The following is a 20267-nucleotide window of genomic DNA, read 5'->3' on the forward strand; positions in this document are numbered from 1 at the left end:
TTTTTTGATTTTGCATTTGCTTGGTAAATTTTCCTCCATCCCTTTATATTGAGCCTGTGTGTGTCTTTGCATGTAAGACTGGTCCCCTGAATACAGTACACCAATGGATCCTGACACCTTATCCAAATTTCCAGTCTGAGTCTTTTAATTGGGGCATTTAGTCCATTTACATTTAAGATTAGTATTGCCATGTGTGAATTTGATCCTGTCATCATGATGCTATTTGCTTATTTTGCACACTAGTTGATACAGTTTCTTCATAGTGTTATTGGTCTTTATATTTTGGTGTGTTTTTGCAGAGGCTGCTACCAGTTTTTCCTTTCCATATTTTGTGCTGATTTCAGGAGCTCTTGCAGGGCAGGCCTGGTGGTAACAAAATCCCTCAGCATTTGCTTGCCTGGAAAGGTTTTATTTCTCCTTCACTTATGCAGCTTAGTTTGGATGGATATGATATTCTGGGTTGAAAATTCTTTTCTTTAAGAGGTCCCCAATCTCTTCTGGCTTGTAGAGTTTCTTCTGAGAGGTCTGCTGTTAGTCTGATGAGCTTCCCTTTGTAAGACAACTGGCCTTTCTCTCTGGCTGCCCTTAACAGTTTTTCCTTCATTTCAGCCATGGAGAATCTAATGATTATGTTTCTTGGGGTTGATCTTCTCAAGGAGTATCTTAATGGTGTTCTGTGTATTTCCTGAATTTGTGTGTTGTCCTGTCTTTCTAGGTTGGGGGAATTCTCCTGGATAATATCCTGAAGTGTGTTTTCCAGTTTGTTTCCATTCTCCGCATTTCTTTCTTGTACTCCAATCAATCGTAGGTTCAGTCTTTTTATGAAGTCCCATATTTCTTGGAGGCTTTGCTGATTCCTTGTCGTTCTTTTTTCTCTATTCTTGTCTGCATGTCTTATTTCAGGAAGCTGGTCTTCAATCTCTGGTATCCTTTCTTCTGCTTGGTCTATTTGGCTGTTGATACTTGTGTATGCTTCCCTAAGTTCTTGTGCTTTTCAGCTCCATCTGGTTATTTATGTTCCTCTCCAAACTGGTTATTCTAGCTAGCAATTCCTCTAACCTTTTATCAAGGTTCTTAACTTCTTTGCATTGCGTTAGAACATGCTCCTTTAGTTCATCGTAGTTTTTTATTACCTTCTGAAGCCTCCTTCTATCAGTTCGTCCATCTGATCCTCCAGTTCTGCACCCTCAATGGAAAGATGTTGCAATCATTTGAAGAAGAGGCACTCTGACCTTTTGGGGTTTCAGCATTTTTTCATTGATACTTTCTCATCTTCGTGAGTTTGTCTAGTTTTGGCCTTTGAGGCTGCTGACCATTGGATGGGGTTTTTATGGGGAGGTTTTGGTCGTTGTTGTTGATGCTGTTGTCACTTTCTGCTAGTTTGTTTTTCTTTCAATAGTCAGGTCCCTCTTCTATAGGACTGCTGCAATTTGGTGGGGGTTTACTTCAGGCCCTATTCATCTGATTCACTCCTGTGCCTGGAAATATCACTCAAGGAGGTTGGAGAGTAGCAAAGATGAGTGCCTCCTCCTTCTTCTGGGACCTCTGACCTCAAGAGGCACCAACCTGATGCCAGTAGGATCACTCTTGTATAGGGTGTCTGACAACCCTTGTTGGAGGGTCTCACCCAGTTGGGTGGCATGGGAAGCAGGACCTGTTTAATGAGGCACTTTGTCCCTTGGTGGAGAGGGTGTGTTTCACTTGGGGGAAACCAACTTGTCAGGGCTACCTGGATTCCTCAGAACTACCAGGAGGAGATGCTAAGTCTGCTAGTGCACAGAGACTGCGGCCATCCCTCCCACTAGGGGCGCAGGCCCAGGAAGATCTGAATTCTGTCCCTGAGCCTCTGGCTAGAGTTATTGGAGATCCTGCAGGGAAGCCCCACCCATTGAGGAAGGATTGATCAGAGTTAAGCCTGATGATGCACTCTGGCCACAGATTGCCACAGCTGGTGTGTTGGGCTGTGGGGACAAGTCTTGGGATCAAGCCATCCAGCCACCCTGGCTCCAGCAGGGAAAAAGCGTGGCCAGAGCTATAGAAATGAGTGCTGCCCGCACAGTTTACAATAGCAAAGACCTGGAACCAACCCAAATGCCCATCGATGATAGACTGGACAGGGAAAATGTGGCACATATACACCATGGAATATTATGCAGCCATCAAAAACGATGAGTTTGTGTCCTTTGTAGGGACATGGATGAACCAGGAAACCATCATTCTCAGCAAACTGACAGAAGAGCAGAAGATCAAACACCGCATGTTCTCACTCATAGGCGGGTGTTGAACAATGAGAACACATGGACACAGGGAGGGGAGCACTACACACTGGGGTCTGTTGGGGGGAAATAGCGGAGGGACAGTGGGGGGTGGGGAGCTGGCGAGAGATAGCAAGGGGAGAAATGCCAGATGTAGGTGATGGAGAGGAAGGCAGCAAATCACACTGCCACGTGTGTACCTATGCAACAATCTTGCATGTTCTTCACATGTACCCCAAAACCTAAAATGCAATAAAATAAATGGGAAAAATAAAAAGAAAGAAAGAAAAGAAATGAGTGCTGCCCTTCCCCGGCCCAAGAAGCTTAGGTGTTAGGCAGTTGCAAGTCCCAGTGCTGGCTGCTGCCCCTCCCCCAAAGAGCTCAAATGGTTTAGACAGCAGGCAGCTGCAGCAGGTGCTGGCCGCCCCTCGTCCCGGAAGTTTGGTAGGCTTAAGCAGATTCCAGCTGAGAGGCTGTAAGAATCTGCATTCCAAAAGTGGGACACCAGGCCCCGGTGGCCTGGGTTTGTGAGAAAGATCTTCCTATCTATGGGTTACACAGTTCTGTGGAAAAAGCACAGTTTCCCAAGCTGGGTAGCGTGCTCACTCACCACCTCCCTTGGCTGGGGAGCAGGGTTCCCCTTTCCCATCTGGCTTTCAGGCGGGCCAAGACACCACACTGTTCTTCCTTCTCTCTATGGGTCACGCCAGCCTTCTAGTCAATTTTGATGAGAGAACCTTGATGCCTTGGTTGCCAGTGAGGGATTCACACGCTTATTATGGTTTTTTCCGATGGGAGCCTCCAAATGCTGCAGCTTCTAGTCAGCCATCTTGGCCTTGCCCCTCAAAAATATTTTAGTCTTGATAAAATAAAGCTATTTATAAAAGTATAATGAAGCATTACTTTGCTCTTATGTTCAGTTTAGGATTACTAAATTAAATTTCATTCTGAAAAAGAAAACATTCACATTAAACTTAATAGGCCCTCTGCATGCATATATCTATACATACGTACATACAAGTATCTACATGAAAATATATCAAAAACTGACAATTGAAAATAGATATGTGATTCAGATAAATTATCAGAAAACAGTTGAATAATATTTTATATTTTCATATACATATGTAATTATACATATTCCAATATATACAGAAATTTGATTTACAAATAATTACCAATAGATGTGTTATAAAAAGTGCTACAAGTTAAAATAAAGTAATTTAACTCTGGTTTTTCAAAGGAAAAAGAGGATTAGTATGCATTATGTTCCTGAGTAAAGGCCTGATATCCAACTCTATTTTAAAATCTTCTCTTCCTTATTTTCCGATACCTTTAGTGGAATAAATAGTACTGTGTTTTATACAGCAAGGTGTTATGCTTTATGAAATTAACACCTTTGTGTTATGCTTTATGAAATTAATACCTTTTCATAATTCCTATTTTATTTTTAGTGAAAAATATTAGAAGGTTAAAAACAGCAATAAAACTTTAAAACGTTCGTTAGCAAGGTCCCATATGACATACTAAGAAGCTGTTTGAGTCTTTATCACAAAAGTCGCTAAATCCAATGAACACATTTAGAGTTTATGTGAACTGTCAGATGCATTCTCTGCAATCAGCAGTTACCTGGCCCCACCACTCCATCTCTTGGCTTTTGTGACATCACTCTCTTCGATGTCCCTCTAGCTTCTCTGTTGCATCTTCTCCAGCTGCTTTGCAAAAACTATCCTCTGTATTCAGTCAAGTTTCTAGATTAAATGTCTACGGTCTCCCAGGAAAATTCCATCCATGCCAGTGCCCACAATTACTAACTACACTTGGATGACTCTCAAGTGAATATCTCCAGACCTGACCTTTACTTGGAAGTCCAGTTCCATGTAGTTTACTGCACACTTGAAAGTGTCCACTCATATCTCACTAAAACCCAAAACTGAACTCATATTTCTACTTCAAACCCTGATGCTCCTCCCCAATTTTCCCTACCTCACTGATGGACACCATCATACTCACAGCTGCACAGCCCAGCCATTGAGAGTTATTCTTTGCACCTCCCTCTCGTTCATTCCTCATATGCAGATCCACTTGATTTTACTCCCTATTTATTTCTTATGTTTATTTCTTTCTCCCTGTATCTTGCCACAACTCTGGTCACCAAAAGTTTCCTAACTGAATTCCCCACATCCCATTTTGCTTCACTCCAGTCCATCACCTGGGCTGTAGCAAATCATAGTTTGATGCTCTCATGCCTACATTTCTTGATGACTTTCCATGTGCTTTAGAAAAAAGACCAAGATTCTTAATGTGGCATACAATATTCTGTATAGAGAATTGGATTATAATCCAATCCCTGCCCACTTTGTCAGCTTCATTTCGAGCTAATTTTCCACTGTCTCCTGCATTCCAATTACTACTGCATTTTATTTTTCAAAAAGGGTTGCAATACTATCTCCAAACCCATGCTCTTTCAGAACCTGGCTGCCCTCCATCGAGAGGCGGAGTCTAGCAGGATCATGACTGCTGCAAACATACATTAAGGCAGAAGTGATGCTGTGTGACTTTCAAGGATAGGTCATATTTTTAAAAAATGTAGCTCCCCTCTAGCCCCTTTTTTGGGGATGCCTAGTTGGAGAAATAAACCAGTATGTTATGGGTAATACCAAGCTATGCTCATTCAAAGAGACTTCATGGAGAGACCTAGATAGAGAAGAACTGAGGCCCCCAACCAACAGCTGGCATCCACTGCAAACATGTGAATGAGAAGGTTTCAGATTATTCCAGTCCCCAGCCTTCATGTCATCCAATTAAGGTCCCAGAGACCACAGAACAGAGACAAGCAATCCCCACTGTGTTCTGTCTGAATTCTTGACCCTTAACTCTGTGAGCATAACAAATGGTTATTTTTACCATTAAGTTGTGAGGAGATTTGTGATCATTAGACAGAACAATCACCCTGGCCTTTCTGGTCCAGAACTTGTAGCATATTGCCTCCTGCTTTAGCATTTTTCCTCTCCTGGGCTTCCATGCACTAACCTTCACTAACTCCAGGCAGTAATTCATTTTTCTGTATCCTTCTGAAATCAGCTCAAATTTCAACAAATAGCAATATAATTATGGATTATAGGAACATTACATTACTAGAAGACCATACATCCTATACCAAAGGGATGAAAATAAAGAATACAGGAATTGTCTACCTTGTCATGGATATCAGCCATAGCCACAAAGCAACCTAGAAGCTAAAGCTTTACTAAAGTCTAAGAGAGAAAGAAACAAGAGAGAAAGAAACCTACATTTTATGGACCATACCCTGCAATATGTAGTGGATAATACTTTTTGGATCATTTGAAAGTTTTTTTAGCAATTTCTCACCTCTTGAGAAACATTCTTGCCTACTTCAGGTCAATGTCATAATAACCACCACCAAAACTGCTGTAGCTCTGCGTCTCTCACCATAGTCTGGGGTGGATTGTCACAAGGATCGTGACATTTGGGGGAACTCCATTAGATGAAGCGATAATAGGGAATAGCTGTAAGGAAATAGAGAAGCACTTTAGTAATTTTTTTCATGATAGGCCCAAAAATATCTGTTTGGTTTGAATCTTTTTGTGTAAATTTTCCTGTAGCAAGCATCTACCTTTTCTTTTCTTTTAGAGCTCATTTCACCTTGCACTTTCATGGTGTTTTGGTCACCTCAGCTTCTCAAAACAAAAACAAAAACAAAACCCTCCCGTCGATTTACTTGCCCGTAATATCACAATTCTCTACTTTTCTCCTTGAATAGACGGTGGGCATTCAAAGAGAAAAATGGGTGTATTTAATTCCAAAACTGCATCCCCAGTCTTCCAATCTCAGCCTTGAGCCCAGGACTTTGTCTTATACCAGGATGCTGCTGTAACTAAAATGAAGTTTTAGGGTTTTTTTCCTGTGTTTTTCAAAATAATGTGTAAGGATCCAATTTGTGACTACCCTAACACTGGTGGGGTTTTTTGTTTGTTTTTGTTTTTGTTTTTTCCTAGCAGATGCTCTAAAGCTTAGAACAATCAAATAAGTGTTCTTTTCCAAACTCATTCCCTAGAGAGGCCCTTGCCTTATGAATTAATGTTAACTTTGTTCAATGCACATTGTGACTGCCATCAGAGAGGAGCTTCCAGTCACAGAAGAATATCAGTCCCATTACTTTAGATTCACCGAACATTCATTCTTATTCCAAAATGTTTTTCTTTCCTACACTTGTCCCTTATTCCCTGAGCTCTCCCTATGAATGCAGGCCTCCCTTTCTCCTCTGATGCTAAAGTCAACAAATCGAGGACATCTAGGGACCAGCTTGGAACTCAAAGAAAGTCCTCTGGGAAAAAAAAGCTCTGGAGTTCAGAGAGAATCTGTTGGATTACCATCTACAAGTGACATGAATATGATTGACGAAACCCTCCAAAGCTGACCAATAGAAGTCAAATTTTGTCTAAATTTATATTTTCATTTGAATGAGGGACATAATCTTTCTCTGTGAGTAAAGTACTCTCTATATAATATATAGAGAACTATAGAACTATGAATCTATATTATGTATGGAATACTTTATATGCTACATGTTATACTTATATGATATTATAAAGTACTACAGTATAATGCTTTATATTTTATATATATACATATGTGTGTGTGTGTATATATATATATATATATACACATATAAAGTGTTAAAACTGTTGGTACCCTGAAATTAGTAAAATTGTGAGGTAACGTGCTCACACACTGGGCAGCTACTTACCATCAGCCTCGGCTCTATTCAATAGAGCAAGGTTAGCATATATATGGTGTCCATTCCTTGACTTATAGTGACATCACTGATCAATTATAAAACCCTTTCCCAAAACACCTAGAGTAGACTTCAGAATCCACACCGTAGCCATCTTAATCAACCAAAGCTGGCTCAAAAGATGAAATTTATTTGATATTTCTGAAATAGAAGGGAGCCCATTTCCTCTAGAACGTATTATTAAAATTCAGATTTTGTGAGGAAAAGAAGATCCTAGGAGGAAAACAAAAAAACCCAGAGGCAATGGTAGGGCCCCTCCTATGAGTGTGTCTCAGCAGCACATTAGACTAAATTAGATTTATTAAAATAGCTAATTGTCACATTGAAAGGCAAAGTCGAGCCGATCCTGAGGTGAGAAACAAAACAAATAGGCTGCAGTGGTACGGATCGGACACTGGGGAAGCGTTTAGCCTCACTAAACCTTAGGAAGCGGGTCCTAATGAGGTGTACCAGGGGCGGAAGGGTCTTTGCAGAATGCTCCAAGAGCAGGAGAGCAAGCCCTGGGACCAAAAACCCATCTAGAAATGATCGACCTTTCCAGCTGACATGCAGGGAGATTAACAAAATGTTTAAATAATGGTAAAGTTTACCAAGCCCAACAAGCCAATCCCTTTTATAGTTGCTACAAAAGCAAAGTCTGGAATTAGAGAAAATCGTCTTGCAAATAATTAAAATGACATGTAGAATTTTAAACTAAGGGACACAAGACCCCTAATAGCGCATTTACATATGCATTTCCTTTATAGACTATACTCTCTTTTCAAAAGGGAATTTAAGGGAAGAATTCCTCTGCCCTACGTCTTTCTACTTTGTCAACACAAGGGGTGTTCGCAGCCATCATCACAGCCTGAGCGGATGCCAGGATATGCCTCGGGTACTCCTGTGCGAGCTCGGGGCTCCTCTGGGACCACCACCAGCTGCCTGCCCTGCTCCCACAAAAGCCATTTAGTTGTCAACAATAACTGAGGATTCAACTATGTTTCATGGTGGCCAGGTGGTCATACAGCTCCTCCAATCCCCTTTTGTCTTGTTTGAATGTTAATATCGGCAATAGAAGAAAGCAAAGTCACACTTAAAAATAGCATCCTGAACATCTTTGCTTTTCTCCATTTGGACTTCTTACTGGATTTCCTAAAATGGCAGCTATCACTGAGCACAGTTGTTTCCTTTGCAGGTGTCCAAAGACCCCAGTAATTTCATTGTTTTACATTTTTTAATTCATGGTTTTAAATTTTTAAGATGATCCTCTTTATTGTACTTTGTCTCTAGTATGTTAGAGAAAACCATCATTAGCTTAAAACACAGGGTTTGTTCGTTTAAAGTCTATTAACATAAATCTAGATATCATTAAGCTTGTATCAATGAAATTTCATAAATCAATCTTGAGTGATTATTTTGGGAATCTGATATCATCTTCAGCCACTTAAAATGCCTGCACAGTTAAAGATTCCTCTCTGATGACTCAACTTAATGTGGGTGTGTTAGGTTTTTTCCTGTTAGAGAGACATTTCTCCTTCAATGTGTTATTCGTGCAGATGACTGAGACAGTGTCTGGAAATGTGCTCTATCGCACGACACATTGTTAATAGCATGTTCCTATTAAAATTTCTCAAAATTTTGGTGCTACAGTTGACGTACTTGAGATGATCCCATTCACCATTTCACAAACAGTAAAAGCTTCTTCGATATTTACAAAAACATACTTAATTCTAAACTCTCTCACAGGAACACAGTATTGCTTTCACCTTCTTGTTACCATGGCAAGTCTTTGTTTTTAGATATTTTCCTGAGATTGTGTTTGTTAAGGCAGGTCTTGCAACTGCCTTGAACCTACCATCCCCAGTGAGGTCTCCCACTAGGGTCCTTGAGCCTGATCTGTGTGCGTTTTCCCCTTGGCTACAGCGGGACTTTTGAGAGCAGAGCAATTTCAGGATCAAGTTGTGAATATAGGGTCTGATAAGATCCACCAGCCAAGTTTATGTCTAGCATTCTCCATTGGCAACGTTTACTTGCTTGCCAGAGCATTGGAAACATGTGATTGGGTCCAAACTATACCCATCATATCTTTAAATAATAGCATCAGAAACTAATAATTCCTTTACCAATGAATACAGTCCTTTAACATATAAAGATGATTTATCCCTTTTTAAAAAATTATCTCAAAAGTTTGTTATTAGTATTCACTTTAGATTGTCTTTCCAGGATTGATTGGTTTTATGTAAAAAAATAATTATAAAGTCACAATCATTTTCATGTCTCTATAAATGAAACTGCAATTCAAAAGAATTTAACATGTAAAAAAGAGCACATGATTTGGGATAGTCAGATTTTCTCTGATTTTCTCAGAAGTTCATTTACCAAAAGTCAGAAAATTTGCCAAATACCCTTTCATTGTTTACCTTGCAATGAACACATGCTCCAGACATAGACAAGACCACACGCAAACTTAAAGCCTTTTGCTGATTTTAGATACAGGCCACAAAGCGACTTAGCTGCCTTTAGCCAATTTCCCTGATGGCTGGTCCTGCTTTCCCCGGTCCTGTCCCCTTCACCAGAGTGCTCTGTTCCCATCCTCACCCTGCCCTCCTGGCAATGGCTATCACCAGTCCCCATGCTGTGCTTCGCCCTGTCCTGCCAAAATACAGACATGAGAAATGTTAGAAGTTTGGTGAAGTGTGAATACCAAAAAAGTTTGGTTGAGAGGCTTGTGTGCTTGTTCTTCTCATCTTCTACTCCACCTAGTGAAAACTGGCTTGCTTGTGTACCTAATAAAATTGACTTTTTCCCGGATTGAGTTTTACATAGTTATTAAGATTAAAGTTGCAGTGAAAGAGGAACATCATATTATACTTGTATATAATATTTAGCCTGTTCTGTTTACAAAGGAGTATATGATTTCCAAGAATCATCTTTTGCACAATAAACTCTTTGTTAATAAGTTTGTTTCAACATTATAAAGTAAACACACACACACACACACACACACACACACACACACACACACACCCTCCTTATTTAGATAAGAGCCTAGGACCTAAATAATATATAGTTTCATACTATAAAATAATGATACAGACTTTTAAAGGAATTTTTCTTGTAGTTCTTACATGCTTTACATGAGGACCTTGTGAAGGGGGTGACAAAATCCTATAAATTGTCTTACTACTGACTGGCATAATGGGCTTATGTTAGCACCTGAACTGGAACTTCCTATGAGCCCATGAACACATTTAGAGAGATTAACTAAGACAATTTTCTTTTGCTATTTTACAAACTAAAGTCACTTTATAATTTATTTGTGATGTCTTTAGAGGGGTAGAAAACAGAGCAGAGGTCTTAAAGCTACTGAACAAGGTACGGAGCTTATGATATTATATCCAATGATAATGCCAACCACAGGAAATTTACAGTGAGCCAGGAAAATGCATTGTATTATATATTTCCGTACAGCTGGCAATGATATTCTGATCATTTGGAGTTAGGGAGCATCTAATTCTGGATGAGTAATTATTTGGTTTGTACAATCAGATAATTTACTGTTTATGTCTATCCTAGAAGGGGTTGATTGTTTGGGTTTTCAATATTAATTAATTTATGTGGTATGAAATTGAATTGCTAACTTTCTTCTGGTCGGCTTGTAAATTTCAACAAAGAGGGTCCTTAGCTTTCTGTCTTCTGCAGCCATCCACCCTCATTAGCCAATCCTCCAATCTCACAAATTTGTGGGATTTTATTTCCCAACTACTTGCTTAATTCAGAGACGTAAGCTCAATGGAAGAAAAAAAAAAGGAATTGACTGAGTTGTAATCATTTGGAATGTTTGAAATAATTTGAATGGATGGGGATTATTTGCTTCAGAAAGTCTTTGTCTAACAGTATTCCTGGGAGCTCTGAAAGCCAGCATTCTAATCTCAAACTCTGACATTTTTTGACAAGTTGCTTTAGTTCCCAGCATCATTCTGACCTTTGTATAATGAGAATAATAATATTTATCTAGCTTAGATTAAATCTTCCATCGTATTGTTGGGAATATTTCACTTTGATAAAGTGATCTTTCCTTTCAGATTCCTTACACGCTTTACAAATAAAATTGATTTAACAGTTTGCTGTTTCCGATTGCATAGATGTAGAAACCAAGAAACAGAGAAATCACATTTTACTGTGTATTTTGAGAGTTAATCATAGCTAATATTTGCTGAGTGGTTATCTAGTGCCAGACATTGCACATAACCTTCATTCAATTCTACAGTACCCCTGTAAGGATTGTCCTCTTATTTTCATAGTAAGGAAAACAGCGGCTTTAAAACATGAAGGAAGTTTCCCAGAATCATCCAATGAGTAGGGGGCAGTGTCCAGATTACAGTGCAAGCATTTACTGCCCCTAGGGTTACCAAAACCAAGACAAGTCAAAGTTGTATCTCAGCAAGGTCTCCATGAAACAAGGTCCTGGCTTGGTCCAGTTTGTATTTTACTGTCCTATTGCCTGGTTACCTGGTGAGCGACAGCATTTTCCTTTCCATTTCTAAAGCAACCTTTTAGCCTTTTAGTGAATATGTCGTCTTTCTTTGGCTACACAACATGTGATGGCCACACTTCTGATAGCAACCTCACCCTCAGTTTGGAGATCTGTCCCTCAACAACCCCCTAAGATTCCTGTGAACCGAATGTAAAAATATCAACCCCCTCTGAGTCATGCTAGCCATATCCTGCCTCAGCTTGAGACCTGGTTCTTTGCATCCATTGCCACTGGTCAAAACTCCCTCTCGTCCTCTGCTCCTCACTACCTACGGTGTGGGAATTACTGAAATACTGTGGATTGGACATTTTCCCCTTTGCCACATGTGTGATGTCTTCACTTCTCTAGGGTTTAATGCCAATCTCCTCAATTCAACACAGAGACCAATTCTCCCACTGTTTTCCACTGAAGCGTCTTGCTTGTACACATCAGTTCCATTATGAAAAATCAAAAACCAAAGTAATAGTTAAACAACAAGTAGACACCACCAAACCAAAGCTGACCTGTAGTCTTGACCTTATTTCTCTTGGAAAAATTAGTGTGGTAAAAGATATTTACTTGGGTGGTTGTGATTGTTGTTGTTGTTGTTTTGTTGTTGTTGTTGTTGAGACAGGGTCTTGCTCTGTCTCCCAGGCTGAATCTTGGCTCACTGCAACCTCAACCTCAAGTGATCCTCCCACCTCAGCCTCCCAAGTAGCTGGGACTGCAGGCACACACCGCTACGTCCAGCTAATTTTTGTACTTTTTTTTTGAGACGAGGTTTCTCCATGTTTCCAAGTCTGGTCTCAAACTCCTGAGTTCAGGTCAAGCAATCTGCCTGCCTCAGCCTTCCAAAGTGCAGGAATTACACGCATGAGCCACTGTGCCCAGTTGGGTTTTGCTATTTGGTTGAGGAAGACAGAGTCTTCTTGGGAGCCAACAGACTGAACTGCTTTGGGAATAGCTTAAAGGTGTTTGGCTATGTTTTAAAAGTAATCTGGGGCCAGGCACAGTGGCTCTCACCTGTAATCCCAGCACTGTAGGAGGCTGAGGCAGGTGGATCACTTGAGGTTAGGAGGTTGAGACCAGCCTGGCCAACAGAGTGAAACCTCATGTCTACTAAAAATAAAAAAAAAAAATTAGCCAGGCACTGTGGTGTGCACCTGTAATCCCAGCTACTGGGGAGACTGAGGCAGGAGAATTGCTTCAACTCCAGCCTGGACAACAGAGCCAGACTCCGCCTCAAAAAAAGTAAAAAAGTAAAAAATTAAAAAGTAATCTGGGAGAAAGGGGGAATAGCAAGAGATTGGTTAAAGGATAAAAAAGTTACAACTAGATGGGGGAATAAGTTGTAGTGCTCTATAGCACTGTAGGATGACTATAGTTAACAATAATACACCGTTTCACATAGCTAGGAGGGTGTTCAATGTTCCCCACACAAAGAGATGGGAAAGGTTTGAGATAGTGAATATGCTAATTACCCTGATTGGATCACTATACATTATATATATTGCAACATCTCTATGTACCCGAGATATACAATTATTATGTCCATTTAAAAATTAGAAAGGAAATAAAAGTAATCTCAAAGTAAGCATTTTAATGAAGTCATATCACTTCGCAACTTAAAGTCCTCCAGTGATTGTCCATCACTACCAGGACAGCAACCAAAATTCATTTTTGCATTCGCTCTCAAGGCTTAGCCTATCCGTCGCTCCAGCCTCGCCTGGCACCACATCCTCCTTGCCAATCAGTCCTGCCAGTTATCTTTCTTATTTTTATTTTATTTTATATTGTTATTTCTCTCTCTGGATTTTTCTTTTCAACTTTTCTCTTAGATTCAGGGAGTCCATGTGTAGGTTTGTTACACGGGTATATCGTGTAATGCTGATGTTGGGGCTTCTATTGAACCCATAGCCCAAAGAGTGAACATAGTACCCTACAGGAGCTTTTTCAACCCACTCCAGTGTCTACCTTTCCCATCTTTATATCTATGTGTACCCAATGTTTAGCTCCCACTTATGAGAACATGCTGTATTTGGTTTCTAGTTCTGCATTAATTCACTTAGGATAATAGCCTCCAGGGGCATCCATGTAGCTGCAAAGGACATACTATTGTTATCTTTCATGTCTATATAGTATTTCATGTACGTATACATTGTATATGTGCCACAGTTTCTTTATTTAATCTACTAGGCACCTGTGGTGATTCCATGTCTTTGCCACCACAAATAGTTCTTGCCAGTCTTTGATCATATCACAGCCTCCCATTCTGAGTCTTTGTATATCCTTCCCTTTCCCTCTCCTCTTTCTCACTTCACCTAAATACTTCTACTGATTAGTCATATTTCACTCAATTTCCCCCAGAAAACTTTAAAAGACACTCAAGATTATAAAATACCCTCTAGTATATCCTTCCATAGAACATCATTCTTTACCATTAAAGAATTTATCAAAATTTATAATTAAGAGGTATTTGTCCGTTGGTTTAAAGATCCTCTAGACTTCTTGCCCTGTGAGTGCAAGAATGTAGCTAGCCTTGCATATCACTGTCTCCCTTTCACCTAAGAGTTTTCTAGAAAATGGTAGTGCCCAAAGAATATTTGATGAATAAACAAATGAATGAATAAATTTAAGTGGGAAAATGTAATATCAAGGTGTAAATAGTAGTTAATCTTTTACTTTCTCCCTTCAATATTTACTTATTGAAGAAAGCATGTATCATCTTTCTAATCAGAAAAAAACTTTCAATGATTAAAAGACAAAAATGACAGATACTGGTGAGGCTGCAGAGAAAAGAAATCTTTATATATTGTTAGTAGAAATGTAAAGTAGTTCAGCCCCTGTGGAAGGCAGTTTGGAAATTTCTCAAAGAACTAAAAACAGAGCTACCATTTGACCCAGTAGTTCCATTACTGACTGTATATTCACAGGAAATAAATCATTCTACCAAATTGTTCTGCACTCATATGTTTATAGCCGCGTGTTTGTTAGTTCACAATAATAAAATCATGGATTCAACCTTGGTGCCCATCATCAATGATGGATTGGATTTTGTAAAAAAAAAAAAAAAAAAATCTGGTGCATATACACCATGGAATGCTATGTACCCATAAAAAGAATGAAATTATGTCTATTGCAGCAATGTGGGTGCAGAAAGAAGCCATTACCCTACGTAAATTAATGAAACAGAAAATCAAATACTGCAGGTTCTCACTTTTATAAGTGGAAGCGCTGAGTATGCAAGGACACAAAAATGGAAACAAGACACTAGGGATGTTAAAAGGAGGGAAGTGGTGGGGAGAGTTGAATACCTACGGGCACTATGTTCACCATTCAGGTGATGGGTTCATTAGGAGGCCCAAGTCTCAGCATCACACAATACACCCATGTAACAAACCCACACATGTATCCCCTGAATCAAAAAAAAAAAAGAAATTCCAAAAAGAGCCATTTACTGTCTTGCTACACACCTAAGTCTAACAAAGATACTGACATTCTAAAAATATATTTAGCTTAACAAATTCATATTTTAACATAAATATTCCTGCCATAATTTTCCTAATTTATTTTTTCTTTTGTATTTTTAAAGTCGAGTTTGCTCATAAAGCATTCCAAAGAGGGAAAAATAGTATATCGTTTCCTAGCCATTTCTTAAATACCAAACAACATCATGAAATGTCAGATTTTGGGCTGAAATCAGAAAATAATTTTTAAGCATACTTTAAAATGTAGAACAGTAATTATAATCCACTAACCAAACCAGTTTAAAAAAATTTAATAGCATTTCTGGGCCAAAGTGGATAGTGGGCTGAAGAGGGGGAAAAAAACCCTTCCAGCTTATTTTTTTCGAATATAAAAGCTTGCTCTGAACAGATGCTTTTTCCACAGTGCTGTCAGCAGCAGACCTAATTGCTTTTCATGTAAATTAAGAATATGTACCTTTGTTTAAGCAGTAATCTAGGTCAAAATATTGGGGGTGGTTTATTTGTTTTAGCTTATGTAGAGCTTTGAAATGGCACTTAAAGCATGGCATGAAAGTTATTCTTGGCTTCCATTAATTTAAGAAAACATTCCTCTTTTAAACTTTTTTTTTTTCCCAAACCTCCACTTACCAATACCAATGATCTACTCCACACATCACGAAGGCATATAAAAATACTTAACAGCTTTGTTATAAGACACTTGGGATTTCGGGTTGCTGCTATATATTTTTACATCTTTTCTGTTTGTTAAAGCTTGATGAATCTGAGAATATGTCTAAAGGGTAAATACTGACTTGAAGCAATTGGGTTTTTAGTTGCTTCACTATAATTATCATAGTATTTTTTTTTTTCTGTCCTTCTGGAACAGACACATTTGTTTTTGTTTTTGTTTTTGTTTTTTTTTTTTTTGGTCAAAAAAGATATAACTACCCTGATTACCAGACAAATTTTGAACATAGATTATATCATAGGGAGGAATTTCTGACCAACCCCTCCTGGTTTATGACAGCAGTGAGCTGAAGTGTATGCCACTGATCACTGGCCCCCTGTGCATGGAAAATTGTATCTCAGCAGGTGCTACCTGGAATCTGGCAAAAAGGTTTGTTCATTTGTTTGCATGTTTGTTTTAAATACTTCCTGCCAGGGGAGTATTGTGTGAACAATAAACCACAAAGGAAGTTTATTTTTAAAGATCAAAGAACAATTTTTCTCATTTATATAATTTGTAGTAGGGTAATACATCATCTGTACCAAAATTCATTATAGCTGTAATCCACTGGTTGGCATACTCTCATAAATATGATGTATTAATAATAAAATAATTTAGAAGAATTCCAGGACCCATGGAGATCAAGGAGTTACATGGATGTAAAATAAAGGCACTTTCTCTTGATTTTAGTGTCAAGTCACTTCATTCCCCGTAAGAGAACATTGCAATAATGCATTCATGATTATACATTTCAGCTTTTAAATCTGTTGTTAACAATGAAGAAAAATAATAAATGTAAAAATGTAGATTTGGGGGAAAAACAACATTCAAAAGATTATTGGTCAGAAAGAAAATGCAGAATCAAGAATTTTAAGAAAAATATTTTTCATTAAAAAGCATTATTACCAAAAAACAAAAAGTCACACATTGTTTTGTATTTGTTTTGCTTACAAGAAAGTGAAATTTTTACAATCTCTGCACTAAATATACTGATCCAGCAAACATTTAATGATGATGGTCGAGGGGAAGGCCAAAAAACAAACACTGGAACAATGTTTAAATGTTATTAGGAAAGTGTAAAATATTTACTACCTGTTATGGGATGGGTAGATCTCGGTGCTTATTTGTTTACATATTTATGTATGCAGTATTTATTTATAATCTATATTTTTTAAAAATGATTTATTATATATTTCTTTATACTCAGACTTCTTTCAAAAACAAGGTAGATGAATCTTTTTAAAAATTTATTATTTTAATTTATATGGGTACATAGTAGGTGCATATATTCATGGGTTACATGAGATGTTTTGATACAAGCATGCAATGCATGATAATCACATAAAAATGGGATATCCATCCCCTCAAGCATTTGTGTCTTTATGTCAAAACAGCCGAATTATACTCCTTTAGTTATTTTTAAAACGTACAATTAATATTAATCATTATAGTCACCCTGTTGTGCTATCATGCACTTGGTCCCATTCATTCTTTCTAATGATTTTTTTGTACCATGAGCCATGCCCCCCTCCTCCTGACCCATCCGCCACCCTCCCGGCCTCTGGTAACCCTCCTTCTACCCTCTATCTTCATAATTTCAGTTATTTAGATTTTTAGATCCCACAAATAAGTGAGAACATGCACTGTTGGTACTTCTGTGCCTGGCTTATTTCAGTTCACATAATGACTTCCATCCACGTTGTTGCAAATGGCAGGCTCTCATTCTTTTATGGTTGAATAGTACTCCCTTGTGTGTGTGTACTACATTTTCTTTATCCATTCATCTGTTGATGGACCCTTATGTTGCCTCCAAACCTTGGCTATTATGAACAGTGCTGTACCAAACATGGGAGTGTAGATATCTCTTTGATATACTGATTTCTTTTCTTTTGGGTATATACCCAGCAGTGGGATTGCTGGACCATATGGTAGCTCCATTTTTAATTTTTTGAGGAACTTCCAAAGTGTTCTCCATAATAATTGTACTAAATTTACCTTCCCACCAACAGTTTACAAAGGTTTCCTTTTCTCCACATTCTCGTCAGCATTTGTTATTGCCTGTCTTTTGGATATAAGCTGTTTTTGCTGGGGTAAAATGATACTTCATTGTAGTTTTGATTTGCATTTCTCTGATGATCAGTGAAGTTGAGCACCTTTTCATAGGCCTGTTTGCCATTTGTAAGTCTTTTGAGAAATGTCTATTCGAATCTTTTGCCCATTTTAATTGGATTATTAGATTTGTTCCATATTGTTGTTTGAGCCCCTTATATATTCTCATTATTAATTCCTTGTCCGATGGGTAGTTTAATAATATATTCTCCCATTCTATGGATTGTCTCTTCACTTTACTCATAGTTTCCTTTGCTGTACAGGTTTTTAACTTGATGTGATCTCATTTATCTGTTTTTGCTTTGGTAGCCTGTGCTCGGGGGTATTACTCAAGAAATATTTGCCCAGACCAATATCCTAGAGAGTTTCCTCAATGTTTTCTTGTAGTAGTTTCATAGTTTGAGGTCTTAGATTTGTCTTTAATCCATTTTTATTTGATTTTTGTATATGGTGAGAGAGAGGGATCAAGTTTCATTCTTCTGCATATGGATATTCAGTTTTCCCAGCATTATTTTTTGAAAAGAGAATCTTTTCCCTAATGTATGTTCTTGGCACCTTGGTTGAAATGGTTTAGAGTAGGCATGTGGATTTGTTTCCGGGTTCTTTACTCTGTTCCATTTGATCAATGTGTCAGTTTTTTTGCCTGTACCATGCTGTTTTGGTTACTATAACACTGTAGTATAATTTGAAGTCAGGTAATGTAATTCCTCCAGTTTCATTCTTTTTCCTTAGGATAGCTTTGGCTATTCTGGGTCTTTTGTGGTTCCATATAAATTTTAGGATTGTTTTTTTCTATTTCTGTGAAGAATGTCATTGATATTTTGATAGGGATTGCATTGTATTATCCTTATATTCATATGAAGAATTGTAAAAATAAAATAAATTGAAATGGAATATGTTTACCTTTTAAAAATTAGGATCAAACTAACAGAAGCTTCAAACATAAGTAGTAGAAAATTAGTTGGATCATTCACAATATCCAACTACTGCTAACATTCTTTATATTTAATAAATATTCAGGTTGGAGGGAGTTAGCTAACATGTTTCACATATAACTTAAGTCTTTATTTTTTGGCAGAAAACACCTTCCACATTTCCACATGCATCTCTCTCTCTCTCTCTCTCTCTCTCTCTTTCTCTGTTTTTTTTTTTTCGGTCTGTTGTCTTATGTTTAATCAATGCATCTTTGTTGTTGTTGTTGTATTTAAGTTACAGGATACGTGTGCAGGATGTGCAGGTTTGTTACATAAGTAAACAAGTGTCATGGTCGTTTGCTACACCTATCAACATGTTACTTAGGTATTAAGCCCAGCATGCATTAGCTATTTTCCTAATGCTCCCCCTCCCACAACCCCACTCCCTGACAGGCCCCAGTGTGTGTTGTTCTCCTCCCCGTGTCCATGTGTTCTTATTGTTCAGCTCCCACTTATAAGTGGGAACATGCAGTGTTTGGTTTTCTGTCACTGAGTTAGTTTGCTGAGGATTATGGCTTCCAGCTCCATCCATCTCCCTGCAAAGGACATGATCTTGTTACTTTTTATGACTACATAGTATTCTTCTGTGGTGTATATGTACCACATTTTCTTTATCCAGTCTATCATTGACGGATATTTGGGTTGATTCCATGTTTTTGCTATTGAGAATAGTACTGCAATGAACATAAGTGTGCATGTATCTTTATAATAGAATGATTTATATTTCTTTAAGTATAACAGTAATGGGATTGCTGAGTCAAGGAGTATTTCTGGTTCTAGGTCTTTGAGGAATCACCACACTATCTTCCACAATGGTTGAACTAATTTACATTCCCACAGTCAGTGTAAAAGCATTCGCATCTGTTGTTTCTTGGCTTTTTATTAATTGCCATTCTGACTAGTGTGAAATGGTATGTCATTTTGGTTTTAATATGCCTTACTCTAATGATCAGTGATATTGAGCTTTTTTTCATATGTTTGTTGGGTGCATAAATATGTTTTCTTTTGAGAACTGTCTGTTCATATCCTTTGCCCACATTTTAAAGGGATTGTTTGCTTTTTCTTGTAGATTTGTTTAAATTCATAGTAAATTCTGGGAATTAGACCTTTGTCAGATAGATATTGCAAAAATTTTCTCCCATTCAGTAGGTAGTCTGTTTGTTCTTATGACAGTTTTTTTTGTTGTGCTGAAGCTCTTTAGTTTAATTAGATTACATTCGTCAATTTTTGCTTTTGTTGAAATTGCCTTTGACATTTACATCATGAAATCTTTGCCTATACCTACGTTCTGAATGCTATTTTCTAGATTTTCTTCTAGGGTTTTTAGAGTTTGGGGTTTTACATTTAAGTCTTTAATCCATCTTGAGTTAATTTTTGTATAAGGTGTAAGGAAGTGTTCCAGTTTCAATTTTCTGCATATG

The sequence above is a fragment of the Cebus imitator genome, unplaced genomic scaffold, assembly GCF_001604975.1.
Source record: "Cebus imitator isolate Cc_AM_T3 unplaced genomic scaffold, Cebus_imitator-1.0 Scaffold11, whole genome shotgun sequence".
Classification (NCBI taxonomy): Eukaryota; Metazoa; Chordata; class Mammalia; order Primates; family Cebidae; genus Cebus; species Cebus imitator.